We start from the raw sequence: 21,246 nt of genomic DNA, 5'->3' as shown, positions 1-21,246 counted from the left end.
ATACAGTATCCAAAAAATCATCCATGTTTTTAAAATTCACCACAGCCCCTTAGAAAATATTCCCTAATGATACTAAAAAATGATGCTGAAATGACAATGAAGGTAAAATCTATGGCTTGTAGTGCCCAGTCCTGGATGTTGGGATCTAAGTGATTTTTAAAAGTATCTTATATGAGGAATTGAATAACTAAAATGCAAACTGCTATCTGAAATAAAATGACAGAATATTTTCAATCCTGTGAATTAACTTAAATTTATAAGAATTAAAAGAGGAACATGTGATTTTATTAAGAGTGGGTGTTAATAAAGCAATAGAAAGATGGATCTGTGAGTGAGGTTTTCAGCTTCGTACATTGTGTCTGTTCAGATTTTTTTCTTCTAACACCTACTCATTTTTGAACATATTTCATAAGATAAGATTTTAGCTGTATACAATGATGTGTGAACATAAATATATTCCAGGCAGACCATCAAGACTTATAGTTCTAGATAAAACTGGATGTCTGCATTGTGCGCAATTCAGGCCATTTTATTCATATAAAACAGACTATAGGATTAAATGTTCTGGATGATTTCTAGCACAGTTAGCCAAGCATAACAGATATTATAATGCCAGCTGCCATTTCACACTGCTATTTTGCTGCAATTTTCTTGATTTGAATACAAATAACTGAAACTTTAAATATTAAAAACAAGTCCACAGAATAGGTCCTATATATAAGATTGGTGGGGGCTTAACATGAATGAGAGGTTGTTAGTCGCTAATACACAGAGTGTAACAGGAAGTAAAGCTTTTTCACTGTAGTGTTCAGACCGGTGTATTGCAGATCATTTCCTTTCTATTTGAATGACACTAAGTTGTGATGACTCCATTTAGCCACTGCATAGAGAACAGAGCTGCTTTCTTTGCTATTCTCTGTTTATCAGCTTCTGTGAACAACTAAACTTTTAGGCTAGTGGTTATACAACACTAACCATTCTGTTATTCATGACATATCCTTAGGCAAGTTTATCACTTTTGTTAGCTCAGAAAATCCTTTATTATTTTCCAATAGAATATATCAAAAACACAGTGGAAAAATATAAAGCACAATTATATTTTGCAATTAACAAGATGAAAATACTGGGGGATATTTATGAAGCCAATTTGGCCATATGTATGTATAATTTGTGCCATTAATGCCTTGTAACTCATTTATCAAGGCTATCAAACCTTTTTATTCTCACTTTTCCGACTTGTTCGACAAAAGGGATGTGGCCTTTGAAAAATGCATGTGGTCTATGAAAAAGTGGGCGTGGGTTGTAAAATAGTTCACGCACCAATAAAGCTAGATGGTGTGCCACATTGTGGCGCATGGTTTGGACCAGCTCAAAGCAGGTCTAAAAGTAGAGTCCAACAATCTTATAGTGGACCAGAATTCATCATCAGAGTGAGAAATCTGACATAACACAAGGCTATTGTTATCGAGCTCTGCACTGGCAGAGCCTGCCACACATTGTAAAATTCCCTTCACTGTATTTGGATATATACTTTAAAATACCTAGCTTATTGCTTGCATTTGCGATTATTTTCCCCAATCCATGAAGGGGGGGGGCACAGCCAAGTGGGCAGTGGGCGTGGCTGGAGGTGAGTGGGCCAGCGCGGTACTTTACTGTCCCCACACCTGTGCACTCACTCCAGCCGGCGAATTTCCTCATGTGAAACATCGCCGGCTGCATTTATTTCTATTTCTTGATGTATCGGGCTGCACCAGAGCAGCGGCAAGGCTATCATATGATGATAAATAACCCCCTATGTCTTTTTCTGGGAGAAAGTGGGAATTGATATGAATAAAATCTTGAGGGAAGATAGAAAAACATAGCCTAGGTCTTTCTAGTATTTCTCAGCTCCTCTTGACTCGCCCCACTTTCTTTAGGCCTCATTCACGCAACCGTATGGGGGACCCCATAGAGGTTTATAAATGCATAGAGCAGTGAGCACACGGAGAGGAGAGGAGTGCTCACTCTCTCTCTCTTATCCACCAGGCCAAGTTCTATAAGGGAGAAGAAAATAAAAAATTAGAGAAAGAAGCATTTATTTCTTATAATATTCAATTCAAGGTACATTCATACTTTGTTTTTTAAATACGATCAACAGATACAGAAGGTAAGCTCCCAGCATATATGATAAACATGTTCTTATACTAATAGTATGCTAGTGGATGGAGGCATAATTTTTAATAAATCAGCTTCAATGGTTATTATAAATGTTCAAAATGTCATATATACGTAACACCAAAAAAAAAACACAGTGGAGAAATTTATTCAGACTAGCATATTTGAACTCCAGTCTTAATATTTCCCTGCCAGTGTACCAAACACCAGATTGTACAACCTTTGGAATAGGCGCAAAAAAGGCACAAATATAGAAAGAATAACAATTATTATAAATGTCTCCCTTTGGCTATTGTTGAAATCTCTATCCAGAGCAGTAGTTGTAGTTACTAGTCCTATACAGCAGGGCTGAGTTTGTCATTGAAGTGTTAAAGGTAGAAATAGTGTTTTTCACCTAATATTTGGTCTGGATATGTGTGGCTATAGAAGACAACTATGATCGAGAGCTAATATTGATACAAAATTCTGTAATCTAAAAATATCAACGATATGTCCACTTAAAAAGATGAATAACAGTAAAATAGAGGCTACAGAAAGATATTTGTCTTAGCATTTATCACAAAACAATGTATAGACTTTATCATTACTAACAGTCTATGCCAAATATTTGCTTTATGTATGTAATAAAAGTCTTACCGGAGAGAAATTGTTCTATTTCCATGGTAATTTGAGATGTTGTTGCCATGGTTATACTGAAACAGTTTTCATTGGGGTTTTCCTTCTTCTGATTCAGAACAATTTGATGATATTTTATCGAAATACTTTTGTATCTTTTCAGATTTCCTTTATTTCCGTGTACATTGTTATGTTAGAGTGCAACAGGTACACAGTATAATTGGCTGTTGTTGTGATTGGAAGTGCCAATTCAGAAAAAAGAAATATTAACTTAGAGTCAAAATCAGGTTTGTAGAAAAACATTAAATGAGTAAAGATGATCTTATTATCTTCCTACACATTAGAAAAAGCTCAAAAACTTGTTTATCCTAAAACACATTTAGTCATATTTGTATTAGACATTGGATCATCAATGTATAAAAAATAACATAATATATAGAAATTCCTTAATAAGTTAGAGAAATGCTCATCAGGAATATGAAATAAAAAGCAAGCACGAATTAACCATTAAAACACCAAGCTAGACCAAGGTTGAGTGCTATTTTATTACATTTCCATTTCATGTGATGCTTGATGCACAATACAGAGCAGTATTTTTATTGTTCCCCTATGTCGGCTACCTCCTATTCAAACAAATGACTATACACAAAGCTGTGTCCTTAAGAATCACAGTATGAGAAAGATTGTGAGTACTTTTTTGAAGAAATGGCAGGAAACCTTTGAAGTACATGCGCCACGAGTTGAGACCTTAGGCTCTATACATTTCTGCTTTGTGTTAGTCTGCTAGTAAGAAAATGTTGCTTAAAAATATACTTATCAAATATAATATTAAAACGTTTTACAGAACAAGCTACTCCATAAGTCATAAGCACTTTATGTACCACATGTGAGTTGGCGTGCCATAGTTGTGTAAAATTGGACACAAACTGAGCTACTGCACAGGTGAGTACACCTAATAAGCACAACTTTTTTACAACACAGAGTTTGTATGGGGACAACAATTCTTGTGTGCATAAAGTCTAAAATTGTAAAAAAATAAAAAAAATCTATTTTATTGTAATTTTTATTTCTGGAGCATCTGTCTTACTGCTCCGTGATAGAACCGTTAACGAACAGTGTTCAAATTAAACCATAAACTATACTGGGTCTGTTGTGCTTTTAGTAAGGTGCCCATGAAAAAGAGCATGTAAAGTCTGGCACTGGATTTTGTTTGCAGAAGTCCGCACTACAAGTGCCAGCAAAAGGGAAACAGACATGTTGGTTACATGAACTGGTAGATTTAGAGTTACAGGATCCAAATGAGAAAGTAATATATTCCCAAAAAGTACGTTCACCAGTAGATATTCAGCGATCTTTATTTAGGCCATGCAGATCATGATATGCCAATCACTCAGTAAAAGCAATGGGCTGATTCATTTAGCTGCGCTTCCTCAGGTCCAATGATCTCCTTCTGGTGTCCCTTATTGGTTTTAAAAGTCCTGCATATAGGACTCTTTTGTCTCCACTTTTTAGAGGCCTCTAATACAGATGTGAACATAGCCTTATTATAAGATCCTTAATGCCAAATAATGGCTAAAGCTTAAAGTATCAATGAATAGTGATTAAATATTGTATAACCCAGTAAAACAAATAAAGATGCTAATGATTTCTCATTGACTGCTTCCAATTTTCATGTCTCTCAGCATATATAACCAGACATGCTGGTGATCTCTGCTGCTCTATCTAAAAGTAGTATATGATCAAAGATAGGCTTAAGTGTGTGATACATAAATTTATTTGATATTTAGCTACAATACAGTAAGAACTGTTTTTAATCACTTTGTGGGGGTGGGGGTCATCTGCTATTATTCAGTTTCTTCCTAAGAAATAGTACTTTTCATCTAAACAGATTTAAATGCGTTGCCCACTTTACTTCGTTTTCTGTAATGTGTGTGGGGAAAATATTTAAGGAAATCTACCATTTTTTTATGCATTATGAACCAAACATACCTTAAGAACGATATAGCTACACTGATGCAGGAACTTATCTTGTTTAATTCCTGAGGTGAGTGGATTTGCTGAAAAAACAATTATGATAATGAGGCTTTTCTCTTCTCTTCACCCTAATTATGCACTGCTTCAGCCTTGCCCCACCCAGAATATGTTATCACTGTGTGGTCCCTGAAAGGCAGAAGTAATCTATTGCTGCACCATGCCCCAGCTGCTGTATATGACCAGCTCATTCATCCAGCTGGTCCTGTCTGGACAGTTTAGGAAGCTCTTTGTGTAATGTGTTTTTGCATATAGCCAGGCTGCATGCATCTTTCCCATGGTCCTGAATTTTAAAATTGTTTTTGAGCAAAACCACTTGGCTCAGGGATTAAACATAATATGTTTCTGCATCAGTGTAGCTACAGCTTTCTCAAGGTATGTTTGGCTTTCATTGCCTCAATGGTCTCTACACTGCCACAAAACTTGTGATATCCCTCTGTGACAAGACCAAGGGTTTTGGTTTTGCAATTAACTTTTTATGATGAACTGAGGAGATTCTACGGTAGATGAAAATAAAGTGCAAAAATCTATAACCCTATAGATTTAAGCTAAACGTCTTCAATTTTCTCCTACTTATTCAGTAATTCAGTTAATCCATACTTTGAATAACAAAACATAAACTTTTGTCTCTGATTAGACTAAATTCCTATATTGTTGGTTGGTAGATTCCACAATATGTGCCGCATATGTTGAATTTCATAAATACAGGTCCCATGCCCTTCTGTACATTGCTTGTTCTCTACCTTGGGGTATAGAATGTAGGAATGTAATTTTCCATTTAAATATAATACTTTTCTTCTGACAACTAAGAGGTTTCTTATTCAAGAAATAACCTACAATTTTATTACCATGAGATTAGAGTTCATAAAAAGAATGAACAGAAAAAGACAGTAATGTGTTAGTGTTGAATATTTAAAGCATAATTCTCTACAGGAGGCTTTGCTAGATTTGTTTCTCAGCACCCAGCTAAAAAGCTGAAGATGTAGCATTTTGTATTAATGAGTCTCCGATTCCGAATTAAGGGTACTATAGTGTAAAAGGATTATCTAGACATACCACAGGGAGTTGTACTCTTGGTGTTTAGCACTTACTGTATGTTAGCATTACATTGACCGGTAATGGGCATAAATGCATCCGTGTGAAAAGCCTGTGTTAACCTAAATCGGTAATTTGTTGCCATTTTTTCTTTCAGAAATTAGTTTCTTGGTATTTTAATGAAGGCCATTATTGTAATTTAGTGAATGAAACAATAAACAGAAAACCATCATATAAATTAGTAACAATCTTTGTCTGTAGTGGTGGGGTGTAATGAGAATGGCTGCGAGTGGATGAATTAAAGTTCATGTTGCCTTTTTATTCAGCAAAGACGTGTAAGCATTTTTATTTTCTAATATGTTATTAAGAATTGCAACATAATCAGAATGCTTCAACATTTTAGATTGAAATACACAAGGAAAAGCTGTCTTTCTATTTTATTAGTTGCATTTTATTAGTTATTTTAGAAATTTCTTATTTTGTTTATTAGTTGTGTCAATTATTTGAAACAATAGTCATTACCCTCTTTACAACATTTGTTTTAATTGACTAATTTTTCAGTGAATACTTTCCTGGACTTCTAGATTTTAATAAAATTATCCTAAGATTTTTCAGCTGAAATAAAAGAAGGCAACCAAATACATGTTGTGAAGATGGTCTAAATGATATCGGGGTTGTGCTCTGTTCTTTTAGGTATCTAGATTGGAAGTGTTCTGTGTTGAAGTCAGTCAATGTTGGTTAATGACACCTGTTTAGGAGTCCTGTGTAGTTACCCAGCTCTTGTGCAATTAACAGTGGGGGGAGGGTGAGACAGTATAACTGTGAACTGTAACCAGATCACAAAGGGACTAGGGTAGCCCCTAAAGTTCATTAGCATAACTTAAGAAGATTACCACAGTCACAGTGCATAGATGTATGATTAAGTGCCCCTGGTTCATCATGCTTGATTTTGATGGTAGATTGTCTTTAGGTTTTCTTGAGATGGAGTTACTGAAGGGGCAGACATAAGTCATTCCCATTAAAAATATTTACTGTACATATTTTTCCTATATATTTTTCAAAGGATATATAGCTCGGTGTTCCCCTTTGTATTACGTTATCTCTATGCATAGGGGTTGACCTAAGATTTTATATTACCACTTCATGTGTAAATGTATGATGGTAGGGGTACAACTTTTAATACAGTAGTCATTGGACCTGCACACTACTGCTCCATTCAACTCTTGGGGACTCTCAGCTGACCTGCACTAATCATCCTGATGATATGTTTAAATCCAGAAAAGGGGGTGCTAACAGCTACATGAAACTGTCATATCGTCTAAGAAAATATAGAGACAGCTGTTGAACAGCTAACACAAAGCTGTTCTCCCTCTGCTAGGCAAAGTCTGCCCATGGATTGTGTGGGAAATAAATGGTTGTCCGCAGTATACAACTTACCACCCTGGATGTCTGAGAATGTGCATCATATAACTGACATTAAAGGGCAACTGAGCACTTAACTTTATTAACCAGTATCAGGCCATTGCTGCCATAACAAATATGACAGAAGTAGAATATAGAATTTCAACGACACCTTTGGGCTTCTGAGACCCATATAATTGCCTTTTTCCTTTACACAAGGGTTGTCAAACTATAACATTAGGATTTACTATAGGTTTTTGTGATTTGTTGTAATTGTTTGATATTAGTCCACAGGGGCGGACTGGGAATTTAAAGTGGCCCTGGAAAAAACTGTAAAAGTGGCCCCATTCGGTGGGCGGGGGTCAAAACAAGTAGGCGTGGCCTTGTGATGTGGGTGGAGTTACTAAACTCTATGCAAACTGTTAATAGATGGTCTAAATCAACATGTACACCGCAGAGAAAGAGACTCATACTGCCTCCTTGTAAAGGAATAACACTTCTATTTTAAGAGCACACAACTTAATACTGCCATATATGTACACTAAAAACATACTACAATACCTTCTCCAATAAACATGAATGTAACTAGTATAATACTACTGCCCCTAAGTAAAATATATTGTAATACTGCCCTCTACTATATGTACTATAATACTGCCCCCTATGTACAGGAATATAACTACTATAATACTGCCCCCTATGTACAAGAATATAACTACTATAATACTGCCCCCTATGTACAGGAATATAACTACTATAATACTGCCCCCTATGTACAAGAATATATCTACTATAATACTGCCCCCTATGTACAGGAATATAACTACTATAATACTGCCCCCTATGTACAAGAATATAACTACTATAATACTGCCCCCTATGTACAGGAATATAACTACTATAATACTGCCCCCTATGTACAAGAATATAACTACTATAATACTGCCCCCTATGTACAAGAATATAACTACTATAATACTGCCCCCTATGTACAGGAATATAACTACTATAATACTGCCTCCTATGTACAGGAATATAACTACTATAATACTGCCTCCTATGTACAAGAATATAACTACTATAATACTGCCCCCTATGTACAAGAATATAACTACTATAATACTGCCCCCTATGTACAGGAATATAACTACTTTAATACTGCCCCCTATGTACAGGAATATAACTACTATAATACTGCCCCCTATGTGCAGGAATATAACTACTATAATACTGCTCCCTATGTACAGGGATATAACTACTATAATACTGCCCCCTATGTACAAGAATATAGCTACTATTACTAGTAGCCATTACCCCCCCCAGTATATAGCCAGCCAACCCCCCCACAGTATACATCCAGCCCACTGTAGTATATATACAGCCCCCCAGTATACAGCCAGCCAGCCCTCCTAGTATATTCAGTCTGCCCGTGCCCCAGTATGCGGCCAGACTGCCCCAGTATACAGCCCATAGCCCCAGTATACAGCCAGACAGCCCCAGTATACAGCCAGACAACCCCAGTATACAGCCAGACAACCCCAGTATACAGCCCCTGCCCCAGTATACAGCCCATAGCCCCAGCATTACAGCCCCTGAGCCCCAGCATTACAGCCCCTGAGCCCCAGCATTACAGCCCCTGAGCCCCAGCATTACAGCCCCTGAGCCCCAGCATTACAGCCCCTGAGCCCCAGCATTACAGCCCCTGAGCCCCAGCATTACAGCCCCTGAGCCCCAGCATTACAGCCCCTGAGCCCCAGCATTACAGCCCCTGAGCCCCAGCATTACAGCCCTGAGCCCCAGCATTACAGCCCTGAGCCCCAGCATTACAGCCCTGAGCCCCAGCAATACAGCCCATCGCCCCAGTATTACAGCCCGTAGCCCCAGTATACAGCGCCAGCCTCTGATATACAGCCCGTAGCCCCAGTACACAGCGCCAGCCTCTGATATACAACCCATAGCCCCACTATTACAGCCCATAGCCCCAGTATTACAGCCCATCGCCCCAGTATTACAGCCCATCGCCCCAGTATTACAGCCCATAGCCCCAGTATTACAGCCCATAGCCCCAGTATTACAGCCCATAGCCCCAGTATTACAGCCCATAGCCCCAGTATTACAGCCCATAGCCCCAGTATTACAGCCCATAGCCCCAGTATTACAGCCCATAGCCCCAGTATTGCAGCCCATAGCCCCAGTATTGCAGCCCATAGCCCCAGCATTGCAGCCCATAGCCCTGTATACAGCCCATAGCCCCTGGTGTACAGCCCATAGCCCCAGTATTACAGCCCATAGCCCTGTATACAGCCCATAGCCCTGTATACAGCCCATAGCCCTGTATACAGCCCATAGCCCCTGGTGTACAGCCTGCTCCCGCTATACAGCACCAGCCCCAGGTATACAGCGCCAGCCCCAGGCGTACAGCACATAGCCCCAGGCATACAGCATCAGCCCCTGGTATACAGCCTGCCCCTGGTATACAGCCTGCCCCTGGTATACAGCCAGTACATAAAAACAATAACACATGAAACTCACCTCTCTGACGGCCTGACGCTGCTCCCCTGCTTGAACACAGTCCGGCCGCGGTGACAGCTCCGTACGGGCCGGCGTCGCACAGACCATGACGTCAGCCGCTTGCCGACGTCATGGTCTATGCGACGCCGGCGCGTACGTTGTTGTCACCGCGGCCGGACTGGTATCAAGCAGGGGAGCAGCGTCGGGCCGTCAGAGAGGTGAGTTTCATGTGTTATTGTTTTTACACCGGCCCCACCAGTACAGGACCGGCCCCGGACCGGCCCCAAACCAATCGGCCCACCGGGATTTCTCCCGGTGGGTCTTATGGCCAGTCCGCCCCTGTTAGTCCACATAACATAAAGGATATAAAAATACCAGTCATTGGATCAAGTGATTATGCCAATATTTAAACATAGAAAGGTATTGGCTTCTTAAACTGAAGTTCCCATCTCTCATGGATTGTTTTGGGACTCACTGGGATAACAAGTCAAATGAAATGGACTTGCATACTTTCAGGTGCAATATGTTAATATCCAAGGTCCACTGTAGATACAGTTACGGATTACCTAACAAATCAATGTTTCTTTAAAACTATTCTGTTTTTTGGCAACTGTATCTATCCAAATTGATCTGTAAAAACTCTGTCTACTGTAGTTAAAAACTGAAACAACACAAATTTATCTGAAGCATCTGGAATGTATCAGCAAAGGAAGACTTCTGATGGCTTTAATGTCAATGTTTAATGCCGCAGGGCTTTATTGGATTGTTGTGTTACAAAAGTGCAGGAACTTTATAGAGATACAAGAAGAGATTTGGTAGAGTGTAACATACTGCTCCCACCTCTGCTCATCTTATCTGACTTTGATTAGATGCTTGATTTCTTCAGGGGACCAATGGATACCGGACTCTCTAACTCGGGGGATTGAGTCTGTATATACAGCAACACCGAGAAATATATCCAATATATCAACATGGAAAATTCAAAAGATATATCAACATGAGAAAGAACGTAAGATATATAGATAAATAGAGAGAAATAGAGAGAGAACATAAGGACTACTGATAATTGTTAAACACGGCTTACAGAGACTTGTTCAAAGAAAGCGTTTTTAAACATATTGTGCAAAAATGTAGTTTGGTCTTCTTTAGAACACATCCAGTGATAAATGTCACCCATATTCCCAGTGTGAAGCTCTACAGTCACAGCATCTTATAGGAACAATTAACTAGGATATTTCATTAAAAACTAGGTTTTGCATCCATAAATGTCAAAATGTTTATTCGCTTGTGTATGCGGTATCTATGGAAAATATTACAACCACTAATTTTAATCTGATATCGCTGGGCAATATACTTGCAAAACTCATATTTCAAAACAGTTGGTGGGAATACAAAAAGTCAAAACCCCAACATGATATCCTCTACAAAATGACCAAAGTTTACTTTGTGATGACTCTCACATAATATTCAGTAATAGTAATAGAAATATTCTAAGTGAAATAAAGTGAGTATGGGCAAATTTTGGGGCAGCCAATCACCTGACATGTTTGCGAGGAACACTGCATCTTAAATTTCTTATCATTACAGACATTAAGTGCTAAGAATTTGACCTGTGGAATACCCCAAAATTTTTGATGAAAGTGTGAATTGCATTTCCCCTGCATTTGTCCATTCTTATGATATCATACTTAAAGGGATATTCCCATTTCAGCAAATAAATGTTATTGTTAAAGTTATAGAATTTTCCAAATACTTTCTGAATCAATATCGCACAGTTTTCTAGATCTCTCCTTGTTGTCATCCTATAGGAAATTTCATTGTTTGTTTCAGGGGGACAGAATGGTCGTTATACCACACAGCTCTGATTACTCTTTGTGATATAACGAGCCATGCACCTGTGTGACCATGGTCAGATTTCTGTCCACTGGAAGTAAACATAGAAGCTTCCTATAGAAGTACAGCAAGCAGAGATCTAGAAAACCATGAGAAATCAATACAGAAAGTATATTGGAAAATTGTATAATTTCTCTTCGTACAAAATGTAACATAAATTTGCCGAAATGGGATCCCCTCTTTAAGAAGCATCTATCAGCAGTTTTGCCCAAACTGCATACATTGTTACATAATGGCCCTGGTACCCTGTTTAATGATACCTCTGTGTCAGTTTAAAAACTGATTTTATTGAAGCACATAAATAACATTCAGCCATAACATCTTACATGTCTCGTGCCTCTTTTTAACAAGGGAAATTGTCATAATGGTAATAGTGACAAGTTATACAAAGTCTCATTTCTGTCTTGACCTGCGTGGTAGGTAAAGGAGGGTCGGTAATATTGTAAATGGGGGGTATGTAGGGGGGAATGGTTTTCCATCAAGATGCGCAAGACTAATGGTGAGTGGTCGTATTATCCTTTTTTCGGTATGTTTTCCATGGTAATCACAATTGGAGGAATTTACATCTTGTGCCTCTTTCCCAATGTGCCAGCTCCTCAAACCTATATATTTAGTCGATTTTCTCCTGCCACTGAATTAAAGTAGGCAAATCCTTCTTCCACAGCAAGGAATCAAAAGCTTAGCTGCTGCTAACAGGTGAGAAGGGAGGGAGTGCCTTCTCCAAGAGAAGGTAGTACTCAGGGCGTGCAATAAAACAACATTAGGTGAGCATATTGTATACCTCTGTGTCAGTTGTTAGAACTAGAAGAACTGTGAAAAATGTATATATTTTCCATGATTATAGCTGGACTTGATAAAATGGGGAAGTGTCCTCACACTGCTGTGCCCTTATCTCTCTGCATTATACTCAGTCCATCCATCTTGATATAGATGATGTATTAATAAATATTTAGCCAAAAATCTGCAGCAGCTTTCACACATAGCATAGGGGAGAAGCTATAGAGCAATACAATTCAGAAAGTCCAGAATGTAGTAGTATGATGATACAATCCAGTCCAGAAACAATCCTGGAATGCAAATCCATTTTTCTTAATTCTGCTTCTACTAACAAGATACATTAAGGTATGATTTGAAAACTCTCCAGAGCGGCTACCTACCACTGTTTGCAGATTTGCATGATAAAAACTGTTAATAGATTCCCTGTAAAGGTAAGTATGTTAATGTATGGAGATCATGACAAAGTAAAATCCAATTCCATAGTTCCTATTAGTAGCACTTCATCATGAACATGCTCATTTGTCCATTGGATATCTATATCACAGGATCCAGGTTCCTATAATTAGGATTCCTGATTAGCTCAGTTAACCTGATTTGTATGAACGGGGTCTGTGGAGCTCTTTGACCACATTTAACATTTTTTTCTTAAATAGAAATTACTTTCCACCTTATTTGGAGACTTATCTATTTCATACGTATTACCACAAGTAATATAATATGGTGGCAAACATTATTTTTCTTAACATGTTCCGCCACACTTGAATGAACAGGTCTAAGTGTATTATTATATGTATTGAGAGATATTCTGGGGTGATAGGACAGTGGGAGATGGTAAAATAATTGACTTTGACAACGGCAAAAAGGTAAAAAAGCTAAAATGACTAAAGTAAACGACACCCATAGCCCTCTCCTCTCATTCATTCTGCACTGATATTGATAAGTAAAGGGTTACACAATATTGTTAAAAGAAAATAATACGGCACACCTCTGTTATCTAAGGTTCTTATTGTTTTCAGCCATTTATATTTTGATTGATATTTGAAGGGGCCCAAGATTCAGCATCACCACCATTTAGCTGTTTTGACTGCCTCTTTCTCCTGAACTTTACAATGTGCAGAGCCAGGATCAGACAGTACCATACAAAGTGCAGTGGCCATGCTGGAGTACTGCATCTTACCTCAAAAATACTTGAGATTATTAAAAAAAAAAATTGTGCAATAATCAATACATAAATATGTACTGTGCACATTTGCGTCTAAGGCATATGAAAGTTGATTAATGATTTTGTTAAAGAAAACCCCTTCCTGTGCCATTAAATTTACTTTTGTACATTTTTTTGGCAGTTTTTACTCTGATTTTACTTGACTTTTCTCTAGTACATAATGACCTGCTGAAAAAGACAGAACTGGTGCATTTGAGATCAGTGTAGAGAAGAATAATGAAAGATGTTTTCCCCTATGTGTATAATTTATTACCTATTCCAAAGTGTCTCTTCTCTGACATTCCCCTTATACATCCTTTTATATGTTAATAAATATATTTCTACTACATAATGGGTTCTAGAATAGGATTACAGTTAAATGAATATGACATAGGTATGAAAATATAAGTAAGACAATTTCTCCAAGGCAGGGAATTAAAAAACTCCATGGCAGGGGATGAAAATAAGATTTTTTTTCTAAAAAATAGCATAAGCAAGTGAGAAGTTTCTTCTAAGTTGCGGTAGCTAGGGCTTGTACACATGGCCATATTCTGGCTCCATAAAACTATAATACAGGCGGTCCCCTACTTAAGGACATTTGACTTACAGACAACCCCTAGTTACAGACGGACCCCTCTGCCCACTGTGACCTCTGGTGAAGCTCACTGGATGTATTGCAGACTGCAATAATCAGCTGTAAGGTGTCTGTAATGAAGCTTTATTGATAATTACAGAAAAAATTAAAAAAAAAATTTGAAACTCCAATTGTCACTGGTGCAAAAATTTTTTTTTGCTGGATCTACAATTATAAAGTATACAGTTTCGATTTACATACAAATTCAACTTAAGAACAAACCTATGGAAGCTATCTTGTACGTAACCCGGGGACTGCCTTTACTGTGAACCATGGTTGAAAACTATGTTCCTATGGATCTGCTGTGTGCATGATGATCAATGTTGATCAGAATTCTGCACAGTGACCATATAGCAGGCCATTTATGATCAAACAATGACTATGTTTAAATATTCTAATTTTGAGAAGAAATGGACAGCACTCACCAATCTTCAATAAAAAATCTTGTTGCTCTTTATTTCACATTACAGGAGCAAAGACATACTCACAGCAATGCATGCAAGGGAGGGGGAGTGAAGGCAGAATGCCTTCAGTTGGTGGCAACGGCCGTTTCGCGCAAACCCGCGCTTCTTCCGGCCTCCGATGTCCAATGGCTATGTTTGTCCTGAACATCCTCTTAAAATTCATTGCTATTATTCCAGTTAAGTGATAGCTTGGCTTAATTTGGGGGTCCAACCCTGCATAGTGTGACATTGTCCAAACAGTTCTGACTTAATAGTGACACACCTCATTGAGAAAAAGAGTTGTTACGCCCAGTTGTCAATGCATTCATCAATTTTAGGGGTTCACAGAATACAGAACAGCATCCTGAAAATATTCAGGAAAACACAATACAAGGAATAATACAGAAGTGAAATTGTTGTTATTCAATCTTATTCTATATCATATAGATATGTGCCCCATGTGGATGTTCTAGATAACAAAAATTTGAAACCTCCCGAATCTATTTTCATGTAGTGCCTTAGGTGTTCTGAGAAAGCAGTTGTCGCTTAGGCATTTAGCATATGATTCTTAGCTCAGCAGTATTAAACATGCAGGTCCCATCCTGCTACAGTGATGATATGGTCAGAATGGCCCTTTCTGCCCAATGATTTATCCTTGTCAGTCACATCTGTGATGGAAACTGCAGCTACACACATGGGACAAGAATCAACAGAAGTGTCAGTCACAGTTTTCATTAAAATAACTGGTGCCACAACCTAGTCTAATCATAGAGAACCACGGCAGAGACATCTGTGAGATTATTCCATTAGAATAAATTTCAATATTTACATTTATTATAACGGGATGACGAGGGCGATGCCTCCTCCGAGAGTAATCAGCTGCATTAATAGAAATGCTATTATTGCAAAACTGTGTACATCATGTTTCCTGTATTCTGTTTACCAGAAACGGTAGCTATAGAACAATGGCGAACTTCATATGGATACAGGTATCTGAGTCATGCCTTCGTATTTATCTCTCAGAAGATCAAATTCACTTTAAAGTAGCTATCCTTTACAAATCTAAACCTGGGTGTATGTGAATAGCATTTGGTTTGGGTTAAAGCAGCCTTCAGAAAATATTGGCAATTACAGAGCTTCTTTGTTAACAGTATAAAATAGAGTTATATCACATTATGGCACATAGTTCATTTTTCTTTTTGAAAGGACATAGGCCTATTCCCTTAGGATAGGTCATCGATAGCAACCGGTAAAGGGTTGAAACTCTCACCGCACGGCTACATGCGGAGGATGCAGCTTTCAATCGAGCACTGCAGTCTATTTACTGCTTTCCAAGCTCAGAGCTGTACTTTGTATAACTTATTACTGTAGGTTTGTATTGTAGCTCAGCTTTGGATGGAACTGAGGTGCATTCAGGGCATCTGTCCAATGAATAAACTGACGGTGGATCAGTTGGAGTGATAGTTGTGGGATCCCTATTAATCCAACTTTGATCATCTACAGCTATTATTTAACATTCATTATTTTAATCCCAGAAAAGCCCTTTAAAGGGAACCTACCACCACAAATCTACCTATAAAGGTAGATTGGGTGGTAGGTGGATCAATAGGACGTGAGGATAGCCCTTTTAAGGACTAATCCTCATGTCCTCGCACTTTTTTGGAAACTTTTATTCGGCACATATGTAAATTTTTTTATGCGACTACTGGGGCGTGGAGTAGCCGCGTCTGAGGTTACACGAGGCGGCTACTCCACGCACCGGTAGCCTCTTTTCTCCTCCTACTTACAATCTTCGGCAATCTTCCGCGCCTGTGCAGCTGCGGCTTCGGAGTAGTGACCGCGCAGGCGCGGGCCTGCTGTTCTGCGCATGCGCAGACGGCAGGATCGTCGGACGAGGGCGCGCAGCTACGAGCAGCTGCGCGCTGAAGATTGTAAGTAGGAGGAGAAAAGAGGCTACCGGGACGTGGCCCCACGCCCCAGTAGCCGCATAAAAAAATTTACATATGTGCCGAATAAAAGTTTCCAAAAAAGTGCGAGGACGTGAGGATTAGTCCTTAAAAGGGCTATCCTCACGTCCTATTGATCCACCTACCACCCGATCTACCTTTATAGGTAGATTTGTGGTGGTAGGTTCCCTTTAAGTTATAAAACAGCAGGCACCACAAGCAAAACATATTAAATATCAACATTATTTCAAAAAGGCTTGTTTTGACCATCAAAAAATATAGAAAATAGTTGAATAAATGTGAATTGCATCCATCATGAAATACCAGATTTATGGAATACGAGGTAAAAGACAGGAGAAATTTACAATAATTTTGTGTACAGACCATACTGTATTTCATTTTTGTCATAGGAGCTTCTACTGCAACTCTAACAAACTTCGTATCTAAGGAGCATAGGTTGTCCACACGGGGCCTCTCCTTTCTAACTGAGGAATAGCAGCTCAAAATTTTCCCATTGGAGCCTCTGTTCCTTACTGACTACTACAAGGGGGCTCCCCAATAACATCCATATTGCCGGATAGTATTCAAATGCTTAAAATAGTACAAATAATGAAATAAATAAAATAGGATTTTCAATAAAATATATAAATGTATTATGAAACCATTATCTTCAGATTATATCTTGAGGCACAAGCATTTAATAGAATGGTGTAATGGAGTTTCTTAAGAAAAAACAAAGCAAGTTATCAGTTTTTCTTTGTATGAAGATTTCTTAAGTGCCCTCCAGAGAGAGATATTTATTCTCTTTAAAGGGATCATTTAAGATAATAATTGCAAGGATTGTACCTGCATGTTTGATTTTCATATTAGCTATATTAAAAATTAGAAACAGATTTTAGAGAAAAATATGCTTTATTTTACTCCATGAAATGTATATGGTTTAAGATAGATACATACTAGATTGCTAGATGGATTGCTAGTAGTAAATAGAAAAGGATAAAGCAGCATATCCTTGTCCATTATCATAAGAACCCCAGGTCAGAGTCCAAGGAGGAATTTTGCACCCCTTTACATGTAGAACTAAATACATTTATGGGATCACACAACACCAAAGAAAGTAAAAATAAACCAAAATAAGTTTGAAACCCATAATTGATATAAATCTTTAATCTGAAATAGTGTCCTCTAATAAAAATGCAGAGTTATTATTATGGAGGATGTGGAAAAGGGGAGTCTATTAAATGTCTTCTCAACTGTCTTTATGCAAAAAAAGATTAGTGGCAGATCGAATGATAAAAAATACTTATTTATAAGTTGAATTATTTATTAAGTAAATATCCAGATGGCATACAACCATATTTTCAGGAGTAAATAATTGTATGTGGGTTAACAATTGTTTTAGTTGCAATACGGAAGGTGAGTAGAGGGTACATTTTGCTGTAGGGTATATCTAAATCAAGATAGGGGTGAAATTACCATTGGGCCTCCTTTTCTTTTTTTATTCATGATCTTATAGAGCAGTGGTGGCGAACCTATGGCACAGGTGCCAGAGGCGGCACTCGAAGCCCTTTCTGTGGGCACCCAGGCCATCGCCCCAGCACACCAGACAGGATTCAAAGAATCTTCCTGCTGTTCGAAGCAACTTAAAATATGCTGCTTTCAGACATATTCTAAAGTGACACTTGCTTCTCTACTTGGGACTGTAGGAAGAGGGAGAATTAGACAAGGCCAAATTATCTTTGGAGGATCTTCTGCTGCCCCACAATTCTCTGTGTACAGAGTGACACTGGAAAGAAGATAAAATGATGAAAATTTCCCATCTTGTCCTCCGGAGGCCAATATAATCGAACATTGTTGAAGAACAGGGAGCAATAAGTTACTGCTTTCATTTTTGGTTGGCATCTTGCTATAAATAAGGGGGGTTTTGGATTGCAGTTTGGGTACTCGGCCGCTAAAAGGTTCACCATCACTATTATAGAGGGTTTGCAGAGCAGTATTTCAACTTGAGGATGTTACTATTCCCTGTAAAGTAATTAACACAGAGGAGGAGAGCATGATATTACAGAGGGATTTGTGGAAGCTGGAAGCCTGGGCAGAGAAAAGTCCAAGGTAGCTTAATGTAAAGTTATAAACTTAGGTCAGGACATACATAAATTCAGTTATGGCTAAAACTGCCACTGAAATGACTTGGAGGTATTGGTGGTAAATAGACTTTGTTTAGAGAACCAGTGCCAGTCAGTTTTTGCCATTTGGAATAAAGTTATTAGATGCTTTAAGAGAGGCACAGGTGGTTGTGATAAGAACGTAGTTTGGCTTCATTCACTAGTCATATGAAGTATCGCATTCATTTTTGGCCATCGGTGCATAAGAAGGACATAGCTGAACTATATGGGTGATCTTTATTCACCCATGGCAAAATAAGGTGCAACGTTTCAGCTAATCCATAGAGCCATTATGAAGCATCTATTGATGAACTGAGAAATTGCACCTGATTTTGCCATTTGTGAATAAAGATCACCTTTATTGGAGTGCTGCCTCATTGCATTTTTTTTTTTTTGGATATCTGACCTTACAAACCGGTGGATTGGGTTTGTTGGAGGCGTGCACCCACCATTGGACTTGATCCATTATACTCGCTGTGCTGCTCCACAATCGGACTGTTTGCTGAACTGTATGGATGCAGAGGAGAGTAACCAGCATAATAATGACAGCACAAAAACAGGTTAAACATTTGGGGGAATTTAAAATGCCTTCTCTGGCAGTTTTCTGGCAGACAACACGTGTAAAAGCCCCATTTCCAACATTTTTGTTGGGAATGCCCTGGTTATAGTCTCTGCTGATTAAACAGGGACTACATCTGAAATCTCCCCAGGGTAATTCTGGCAGTGGAGTACACCTCCAGATATACTAAGAGGCTGGAGCCTCTCAGTATATGTCCCGTCTGCAGTGCACTGCTGGAAGTGTGATGGGGGAGTGAAATTAAGACTAATGAGTAACAGTAACTAACACTCTTTTGTAAGAGTGCTGAGACTATGGAACTTGCTGTTATAACGTATTCTGAAGGTGAAAAGGTTGGACAAGTACAGAAAAAAAGCTTGGATGCCTTTTTGGAAAATGGAAAGTAACTAGAATTTGTCCTTGACCAGTAATACAACAATATATTCTAATTGCTTTATTTGGGGTCTGGAAGGATAGGCAATTGGCACTTGCCTTATTCTATTAGCCTTCTTTTTGCAGGTATTTGCCTTCTTCTGGATCAGAATTTTGGATTTACAGGTTGGACTTCATGGACATGCGTCTTTAGTTACACATATCTTTATGATGATAAATAGAATATTTAGATTAGTAGATGAATACTGATAGTTACAGTTTATGATTAGATGTTTGTGACTGAACAAAATTAACAATATATGCATAGAAATGGCATAGTTAGTGGATGGATAGTTAGATGGATAGATAGATAGATAGATAGATAGATAGATAGATAGATAGATAGATAGATAGATAGATAGATAGATAGATAGATACTGAAAAGATAATGATAAGAAAAATAGATAAGTAAAACTAGAATCTAATCAACTAATTCTGTAAAATAGCTGAAAAATTCACATAGCTCTGTTCTCTATTTTAAGAGTGTATTACCTATTAAATGAGTCATTGAGAACCTCGATGATCAGTAAATTTAGCTGTATATTTTTAGACTTTGTTCAAGTCAAAAACAACTGCATTTAAATGATATTTTCTAGTAACCAGTGGCATACACAATCATACATATCATAATACTTAGCTAATAGGCAAACACATAGCCATGTGGCTAGCATGTATTACATACATTAACACATGTTCTGGCAGAAAATGTATTGGTTAAAAAGTACCTTCTAAGATTATTTCAGAAACTTTGGAAATTTATTTTTCACAGCTGAAAAGTTTTTTAAAACACATGTGGATGAAGTCAAGCTTTATATTTTTTAGTCTTAGCATTTTTCAGTCTTTACTAGGGAGCGGTTTTGAAAGTGCTGGAGATGTTCTGGGCATTGGTCATTTCCAATTCTCCCATATTGTTGAAGTGGCAAGGCACATAATGTACCTGCTGCTTCATTCAATTAGTAGGTACATGGCAGCTGTTCTTGTGAACTGTGGGATCCGTTCTTGTCATCAGTGGGGGTTCCAACCAATGGATCTCACCAATAAGAATTGTATCCCATATTCTATGGATCGGACAAACCCTTTAAGCAAACAGTGGGGCACATTTATTAGGACGTGTGTGCCAGTTTTTTGGCATACAAGCCCTGAAATACTCGCAATTCCCGACATATGACCAAGCATTATACCTTACGGGTTGTGAAGAGGGACGCGCACAGTGGATAAGTGGACAGGGGTTGATCCTATAGTCTGCATCTCTTCAGGCACAGGTTATGGAGCAATTTTATGCCAGGTCAGAAGTGCTGTAGTTTCTTGATAAATCAGTATGGTGCCAGAGAGCACCATCATACTCTGGCACACTTAGCTATCAGTATGATAAATTTGACTCTATGTGTAAGAATTGTGTTATGACAAAATTTTTATTTGGCTGTTTGCCATTCATTTAAAAGGCCTCCATGTAAT

The 21,246-nt window shown here is 38.2% G+C and overlaps 1 protein-coding gene and 1 long non-coding RNA gene across 7 annotated transcripts in view; one reads left to right on the top strand and one right to left on the bottom strand.

The window, feature by feature from the left end:
• The window catches only part of PCDH9 (protocadherin 9), a 1,504,706-nt gene that overhangs the window by 75,346 nt on the left and 1,408,114 nt on the right, over positions 1 to 21,246 (top strand). The gene's annotated exons all lie outside the window — the stretch shown is intronic.
• LOC140116542 (uncharacterized) lies at positions 782 to 10,673 on the bottom strand. Its single transcript, XR_011852802.1, has 3 exons — positions 10,588 to 10,673; positions 2,791 to 2,993; positions 782 to 2,033 (listed from the first exon to the last, which is right to left on the bottom strand). It is a non-coding gene; the product is annotated as an uncharacterized lncRNA (long non-coding RNA).

The sequence above is a fragment of the Engystomops pustulosus genome, chromosome 2 (genome assembly GCF_040894005.1).
Source record: "Engystomops pustulosus chromosome 2, aEngPut4.maternal, whole genome shotgun sequence".
Taxonomy (NCBI): Eukaryota; Metazoa; Chordata; class Amphibia; order Anura; family Leptodactylidae; genus Engystomops; species Engystomops pustulosus.
The sequence above is the reverse complement of the archived record's forward strand: the minus strand, read 5'-3'. Positions and strand labels throughout refer to the sequence as shown.